This window comes from Cygnus olor, chromosome 1, assembly GCF_009769625.2.
Source record: "Cygnus olor isolate bCygOlo1 chromosome 1, bCygOlo1.pri.v2, whole genome shotgun sequence".
Classification (NCBI taxonomy): domain Eukaryota; kingdom Metazoa; phylum Chordata; class Aves; order Anseriformes; family Anatidae; genus Cygnus; species Cygnus olor.
Genome location: NC_049169.1, coordinates 75,385,531 through 75,394,419, shown reverse-complemented (window position 1 = coordinate 75,394,419; position 8,889 = coordinate 75,385,531).

Genomic DNA, 8,889 nt, shown 5'->3' with positions numbered 1-8,889 from the left:
CAGTGTGCCATGCTGGAGTGTCTGACCCACCTTGAAACATGTTTCTCTTCATATTAAAGTCTGTATTAAACTTGTATTAGCCTTTCTTAACACATTATAACACTATACTTTTCACCAGATAATAGAATTTATAAAAAAGCCATATTAGAATTGATACACACATTTCTCTTATTTGTTACCTGCTGCATATTTGGAAGAACAGAAGCAATACATTTTTTATACTTTTCCTTCCAGACAGGAACTTGGATTTGGCGCAAGCTGAACCACAGTACATTTTTTTTCTCATCTCCTCATTTCATTAGAGGTTAATTTCAAATGCATTTTTCTCATGCCCAGGAAGCACGTTCAGCTGTGAGAATGATCATCAGATCAACAGTAAGTCTGTCACTGCTGTGGATCTGCCCAGATTTTTGTCTACTTCTAAATGCCACAGTAGGCTTTATCTCACCTAAGTTTACAAGTCCCTGGTATAGGCACCTATGTTCCTATTACAGTCACTGATGTCTGCAGTCATTTTTCTGCTGGTGTAATCTGTGTTAGGGTTAGATGAATGACCCTGTATAATACACTGACTAAATCCCCAGTGACAATAATCAGATGCCACTGGGGACACTGGTTCTCTTCCAGGATCTGATCACTGTTCCTTTTGCTGATGAGGACATCTGCCCTTTTTTCTTCCAAAATATATTCAATACTCCACTGAAAGGAATGTGATGCTTTTCCTTCTCATGCTAATGCAGAAACAGGCAGATATTCTGAGAGTGTGACAAGGATTGCTTAGATATTCAAATCGTACAATTACTCCTGATGTGTATTTTCTGACAATACATGATTTTGAAAGTGCATATAACTTTCATGAGTTGGAGTGTTAAAGTTAAAATGCTAACTAACCAACCCAGTGCTGGAAATATGCAAAGAAAAGAAAAGAAAAAAAAAGCCTACAGAGATACTTCATTACATAAGGTAGAGAGAGGCTGACATACGAAGGATGGCAAGTTACTGTTCCAAGCACAGAAGGGATTAAACACAGCACATAAAGGGGTTAAACACAGCACAAAGGGAATAGACATAGGACTGCTACCATGAAATATCTTCGAACCCCCCTGTTCAGGGACTTCCATCAACCTGATGCTGCTGGACCACCACATGCTTATTTCTGCTCTTGGTGACCCTAAGGGACACTGGAGTGCCCTGCAGTCAGTAAAGTGGCCTATGTGACAATAAATGTGCTTCACTGATATTTTATTTGGTAGCAAAACCATAAATAGAAAAAAAAAAAGGGATGATGTTGTAATTGGATGATTGGATGATGCTACAACACAAATCATACACAAAACCAACTTATATGAAGCCAAACAAGCATCACCAGTTTCTGCAATCCTCTATTTTTTGAAGTGTAACAGCAGGTACTCAGAAGTCCCTGAAACTTGGCAAATCCATCCTAATAGGAAAAAAATGTACACTGTTGAGAGATACTATTGCAGAACAACAGATTTCAGTGATAGTTCAAGTAGTAGAAATAAAAGGCAAGAAATCAACTGTACACATTCTCTAAGGGTATACATTTAGTGATGTCAGAGAATGAAAGTTATATTCTCAGTTTATGCTGAAAGCATTTAGAATTGTTTTGCATAATGACATTAGAACTCTGTAATTCTCAAATTATGACTTCTATGGAAGGTCTTAAACCTCCAGGCCTAAATCTTAACATAACTAGTACAGACAGCTCTCTTAGCCAGAGGGGATCAGATGCTTACAGGAAAACTGTAACTGTGTATTCCACAGAACTGCAAGTGGTGTTTGCAAGGTAGAATGCAAACTAAGGATGTGAACAAGAACTTCAGTTTTCCTTCTGAAATAGTTAATACAGCCTAGTAGTGGATACAGCCTATGCCTAGGCAATTAGCAGGCTTAACATATAAATCTAGCTAGATCTGCAAATAAGCAGAAAATTATAGGAGAGATGGTGGAAGTGAATGATCTAAAAATTAGCAAATACACCTGCTAAGCGCAAGGGGAGAAGAAGAGCAGCGAGCAATCAAAATGGAGGCACAGAGTATGGATTCAGTTTTGTCTAATGTATTGAAAGAAGAAAACTGCAAAAGAGAAATACAGTGATCAGTGCCAAACACCCAGGCACTCACTGGTCACCTGCCCATGGTGACCAGAAAGGGTTGATCACCTGGGTGTCTAGGACTTTGGCTGCGCTTTGCCTGGACAAGCAGGCTACTCTCTCCTGAGGGCAGAGGTGTGACAAGCCAGGCCCCAGGGCTGTGAGGAGGAGAGAAGATGCACTGCTGAGCAGGCAGATGCTACGTCTCTAGAAAACAGAAAAAAGAGCTGGTGTAGAATTTAAATATTTTCTCAGTTCATAATAATCCCAAACAGGAGGACCCCTGGGAAAATTGGCAATGTGATCGCTTGCTCCCACTGTGTAGGAAAGGAACTGCAGGCACTAAGAGTACTGCAGCTGACGTATCCCCCAGGTGGAAGGAGTAACAACTCCTTCCAATGTTGTGAGCGCTACCAACCAGTCCTAAAAGGGAAATAACCAGCACTTGTCCTGCGATCCTTCCTGATCCTTCCCAACGAACCTGGGGGTGCTGGGACCAAGGCCCACGCACAGGAGCACTGTGTCCAGAGGTGACGAGGTGGCCTCTGTCCTCAAAGTCTTGCCAGCGTCCTTCCATGTGCATGTTCGTGGTGTTGGCCTCTTGGCACCCAACGCCCGCTCGGCCTCACCCAGCAGAGGCAACAGCACAAGGGGGCTCTCATGCTCCACCCTGGTGAAGGGAGCCTGTAAAAGAAACATCACCTCTATCTGACCTCTGTTATTAGCTAAAATGGATTGAGAATATAATTCTTTGAGACTCCTCAGAACATGCTCAAACGCAGATTTACACAATAGACTGACTTAAAGATGATTTGCCGTCTTAAACTGAGCAACATGCTTCAGAAGGTCCCTTTCAGAGTCAACATTTTCAAGCAAGAGCCATGCCCTCTGCTGGCCAATTCAACTATAATTCCTGCAGTTCTCTGTAGTAAGAATAGCCTTCTACAATGCATCCCTGCAAGGAACGCCACGTTGTAACCTGGGGCACGGGTTTGTGACAGTCAGCTCTCTGTGTCCCAGATGCTGTGTCACTTAGGCAGAGAATAGAGGCTTAGAGAGGTTTAAGGCAGTGCCAGTAGCTATATGTCTGTGAATGGCTGCAGTCTGAGAGACTCTGTGCTGACTTGTTCTCTATTAAGTTTTGTAGCCCAGGTATGGAAGTGGCGCTTTGCCAGACAGAAAGAAAAGATGATTTTTCCATACAGGGGAATCCATCAGGAGAATGTAGTATCCCAGTGAAACCCTATATGTGGAAATAGGGAGCTTTTTCAGGTGGAAATTAATTGACAGAAGACAAAACTGGCTAATACTAAGTTAAGGCCACATCAAACAGATTTGGAAGAGTTGCCAGCCTTTCTGTGGAGGGTCTTCATTGACTTGACATGCCTATTCAAGACTGCAAATATGCCTGGGAAGAAAAGTGGAACTCCTGATGACACCAAAGAGCTGGAACTTAACGAGGGTGTTGCCAAAGGAGCAGGAGCAGTGTGCTGAGGTGGCCCAAGCACCGCATCTGGGTACAAGGCACCTGGCCAGAGAGCCCTGTGTGCAGCACAGACCTGGGGTAGCAAAAGGAGGAGAGCAGTGGGTTTGGGCAAGTGGCCTTAGGGGCAGTTGAAATAGAAAAGGAGGCACAATCTCCTGAGCCAGCTCAGGGAGCAAAGGGGAACTCCAGTGCCGTTCAGCATGGGACACAATGCCAGAGGCACTGAGACTGAGGCTGGGCTGGAGACAGCTGGTACAGCTGATATCTGCCAGAATACATCACAAGCATCTAAATCTCACTTCACAGGCCAAATGAAAGGATACTTTGACTCTTCAGTTTGTTCTTTCTTTCTTTGTCTTGGCACCCATTGCTTGTCTTCATTACATAACTTTAGGACGTCTTCAAATACCTTGTTCCATTAAACTAGTCAAAAGCTAGGTCAATGGTACATTGAGTAGAAACACAGCAACATAGATCAGATCAGCCTTGGAAAAAAAATAAAAAAAATCTCATCTCTCTTTAGGAGAAGAGTCAAGTGCTGTTGAGTTTAATGATATCCCTTTAAGGAAGCATGGGAGTATGAGTAGATATGAGCAGAAAAACATATGAGTAGAAAAACATTGGATGGATAATTTGCTACAAATTCAGTAACAAAAATAGATGGAAAGAAGCTCCAGCAAAGTGCTGCTGCCTACCCAGGTAGCTGTTGTTGGTCTTGCACAAGAGCACTGATCTTTGGGCAGCCTGACAGGAATATTTTTGGGATGCAGCAAAAACAGCTAAAGATTTTCTCCAGATGTATATTACCTTTGTGGTGATTTTACCCTGCTGGGCAGCTGAACTCCACCACAGCCGCTCTTTCAATCCCCCTCATCAAAGGAAGATGGGGAGGAAATACAATGGAAAGGGCTCATGGGTTGAGATGATAAGGACATGGAGACCACTCACCAATTGCCATCACAGGTAAAACAGACTCAGTAGAATATATTGCCTATCACTAGCAGACTAGTGCAGTAAGAAACTAAAAGCAAGCTACAAACACCTTCCCCCCATCCATCCTCTACCACCTCCTCCCCCTGAGCAGCGCAGGTAACAGTTAAGGTTTGATAATACCAAAAGCTATCAGGTGGCTAGTCAGTCTGTTAGCTATGGAAGACTATCAAACGTGGATGACCCCATCAGCTAAATCCTCTGGGAATTACAGGTCAGAGCAACATCTTTAGAGTTCCTCCTTCTGATAGTAGAGAAGTGTGACAGTCCAAGCTTGCGGGAATATTTGAGGTGAGATGAGAATAAGAAAATATTGTAATTGTAACGGGGTATATTTGACTATGACACAAGATATCACAGCTATATACAGAGAACACTTATGGCATCTTAACTGAATCTTCTGTACCTTTTATCACAACTTTACATTTCCTGAATTAATCTGTAATATCCAATTTCAGTTTGTTTTTTTTTTTTCCTGAACCAAGTTTTCTACTACAAACTGGAATAAAAGAAAGAATAAAAAAATACCCACTAGTGTCATTAGAATATGTGGATAGACACTCCATGGTGTAAGAAGAATTTTAAAGCAATTAACAGTAAAGAGTCAGAGAATATTAGCAAGTTTCTGAAAATAATATAATAATACACGTGGGGATTGTGGGGAGAAACAATATGACAGTTTTATAGCAGTTGGCTCTGAGAATGTGGCCATAGATCTGATGACCTCTCACTGAAGTTATATAGAATGAAATACAAAGTCTGTCTGCTGTATGGAAGAAACGAAAGCAATAAGATAGTTGAGTAATGATCACAAACAGAAAATCACTTAGCCACTCATGGCAACATCTCTCAGTTTCAGTCTCCCTAAATAAAATATGCACTAGACTAAGATCCGTGGAAAATGCTCAGTAATGCTATTACACTTAGATAGGAGTAGGAAATTTGTAGAATGAATTAAGATTGAGCTGTACTGGCTTCCAGAAAAACAGGCATGCACAACTTCGTTTAAGTGAGCTTGCGCAATAGCATCTTCAAATGTTAAAAAAAAAAAATAAGTAATGCTAGCAGCTGCTGTTATTTTCTCATACAGGAATGCTTTGACAGAATTAACTTGCACCCAATGACAGTACTGGTTGAGAATGGTGGCACAGGAATTTAAAGCAGAGAAGCAGTTCTTCTCATGTTACAAGTGCTGTTAGCTGCAGCCACAATACAAATTGCTTGCTGAGTTGAATAAGATAAGGAAGAGCACAATGGTGCACCAGAACAGTCCATACAAACATCACCCGATAAGCAAGTCCTAGCAGCAGGACAAGACCAAGTTTATGGGTAAGTAGACGCTGAACCCTGCTGATGGCTGCCAGACACTAATACTGAGCATAGCAATGGCTCAGTATTAAGGATATCCAGCCACCAGGGATGAGACTGTAACTCAGAGTCCTGTGACCAAGGCCAACAAGCAGGTGACAGAGTCCAAAAATGTTCTGTTGTATGGCTTGACTGTCCTCATGTTGAAAAAGGTTTTCCTTATATCCAGTCTGAGCCTCTTATATCTGTTGTCTCATCCTCCTACCATGCACCATTGTGAAGAGCCTGGCTTCATCTCCTCAAAAGCTTCCTCGCTACAAGCCTGGCAAATTCCATCATTTCATGAGGCTTGATTCCCAGACATAAGCACTGGCCTGGCTGAGGCACCTCGACAGAGATGTGCAGAGGGAGCCAGGATGTCCCTCACAAACAACAAGTGCTCCAGCAGGAGGGCAGCAAAAGCAAAGGGCCTTTTGTCAGCCACCTGAGGGCACTGCCCAGGACATGCCATCTCCTTTGAAACAAACCCCGGTTCCTTGAATTGTTCTGTTAAAAAAAAAAAAAAAAAAAAAAAAAAAAGGCCTCAGGAAGCAAAGAGCTGTGCCCAAAGCTAAATTAATCCTAGAGGAGCTTTTGCTTTTTGTGCATAGCCTCCACCTTGACTTGCTCTAAAAGCAGTTTCGGTTTCTCAGGCCTGCAAGCTGTTTGCTCAAGACAGTTTAAGAGTTTTCATAGCTTCATCACTCTCAGCCAGTTAAGCCTCTTGAATATTTAAAAAATGCTGAGGTCATTGTTATGAAGAATTGACCTAAGGGGAATGCATGGAGAGATTTTTTTTTTTTTCTTCCCTGGAAATCATCATGCTCTGCAGCCATCTCGAGTGGGGCGGGTAAAATCTAAAGGCCGTGACTGATGTTCTGCCACAACGAAGTCTTCAGGACCAAGGGAGGGTTATGTCACATTTTGCATTGAGCTGCTAAAGTTACAGAGTAGGTTCAAATCCCCCATTAAGCAGAGGTCTTTTAAAAGCATTTTTCCCACATGCCTGCCTCAGCTGTGTGCTTCTTCCTGGTGGGCCCTCCAGAGGAAGAAACCCTTAGCTTTCAAGCAAATCTTGCAAGAGTCTGCATATATGCCTTTAGATACAGCTGTAGTTCTGCTGCCTTGTTTCTGATAATGCATAACAACAGCAATGCAAGTGAACTCCAGAAATAAGGGAGAACATGGGCTATCTCATTATATTTTGATAAATAGGCACCTTCTTTTCATTTCATTGATGTGTGGGGTTCTAAAAGCAGTACAGGAAGAGTGTGACTTTTAAACACTCCGTGAAATGATACAAGTTTCCCGGTGAAGTTCTAAGGAAGGTCATTAGAAAGGACAACTTTACTGTAAATCAAGGGGAAAGGAAAAAAAAAATGAACTAAGTACCAAAACATATTTGAGAGCATTTTGTAACAGCAGGAAATAATAAAGGAGGAAATGACAAGGTGATGTAGTGTTTGCTTCAAGCTTTTCTGCAGGGTGCCCAAGGACCTCCTAAGATCTAGGCCACTTCTCTTCTAACCCAGGCCTTAAGCCAGAAAACTAGGAACAGGTTGCTACCTACAGAAGCTGTAGCCAGATAATTTCTCACTCTACAAAGGACTGTGAATGGCCAGGGTATGTGGAAAAAAAAAAAAAAAAAAAAAGTCCTCCTAAAATACCCTCCATCTCGCATAGTAAGAGGTCAGTCTCCAGGGACTGCTTTGTAACTGAATTTATGTCAATTGCTCTCTGTGTTCTTTAAAGCTATGAGAAACTGAGGATATAATTACTGTAAATCAGCTGATGCAGTCTTATTTGGAACTTGATTTGACCCTTGCTGCCTTCTGCCTTTAAACATCTCAGCCAAGCACAAGCATGCAAGGAGCACAGCACAGCTATGTTCCTTTGCCTTCTGTCACCTATGTTGCTCTTTCTTGAACTTGGAATCAAAATAATTTAGTACAGGCAATATCGGTTGCAGAAATGATAACAAAATAGTGATGGTCCCGCTAAAACTGGTCACAGAGGAAACACCAACTTTGTACTCTTTTAAATGTAATTGCAAAAATCCCATTTCAACTACAACATCACGCTGGGATTGCCTCTCCCTTCCCCCAGGCAATTAGACTCCTACCAGGTCTAGTTATAAAGATGGTAGACTTAATAGTGATTGTGCCTTTATCTTAATGAGGTGTGTCAAGACTGAAAGTGATGTGCTCTGGGGTAGAGAGCACCCGAGCTGCAGCCAGGAAGGGAGCAAGGGGCAAGCCAGGCACAGCAAGACACTCACCAGTGCCTGCAGCAGGGACCAGCTCTGCTCACACGCATGCAGCAGGATACAAAGGGACTTCTCTGGCACCAGCTGCTCTCAGTCAGCTGCCAGCAGCAGTCTCACATGAAAGCATGTCAGAGCTCCACGTAGGAAAGCACATCAGAGCTCAGTTTCAGGCCCTCCCTGTAGCTTTCTGTCCCATACTATCTTCTTATCTTTCTTTGGGGTTAGGGTTACTGGAAAGGTACCAAAGCAACAGCTGTCCACTTCAAGTCTCATCTCTAGTTTGGAGCATTAGCTTTCATCTGGGCTTCAAAATCTTGGAACCATGCTGAGCCCCCATCTGACTGATGGCCCAACTGAAGTCACAGCAGCCCCAGCCCCAAAATGACACCATAGTCCTGTGTCCAGCATTGCACTTTGCCTGTTATGTAAACAGTTACGTGTAAACAGATTTTTGTAAATTTGTTGTTGTCATTTTTTGTAGGAGAAAAAAAAAAAAAAAAAACAGTGGTTGTTAAAAGAAGAAGAAAGTTCAGTCTAGAAAGCCACAGGCTCATTCTGCTTATGTTTACCATACAGGAACCTGCATGTGCTGATATTAATCCTACAGGGCTGCCAGTCTGGGGGCTCCCTTTGGGAGCAGAGTTGCCCACATGCACAGTCAGTGAGTGCAGTGGGATTTCTATGTAG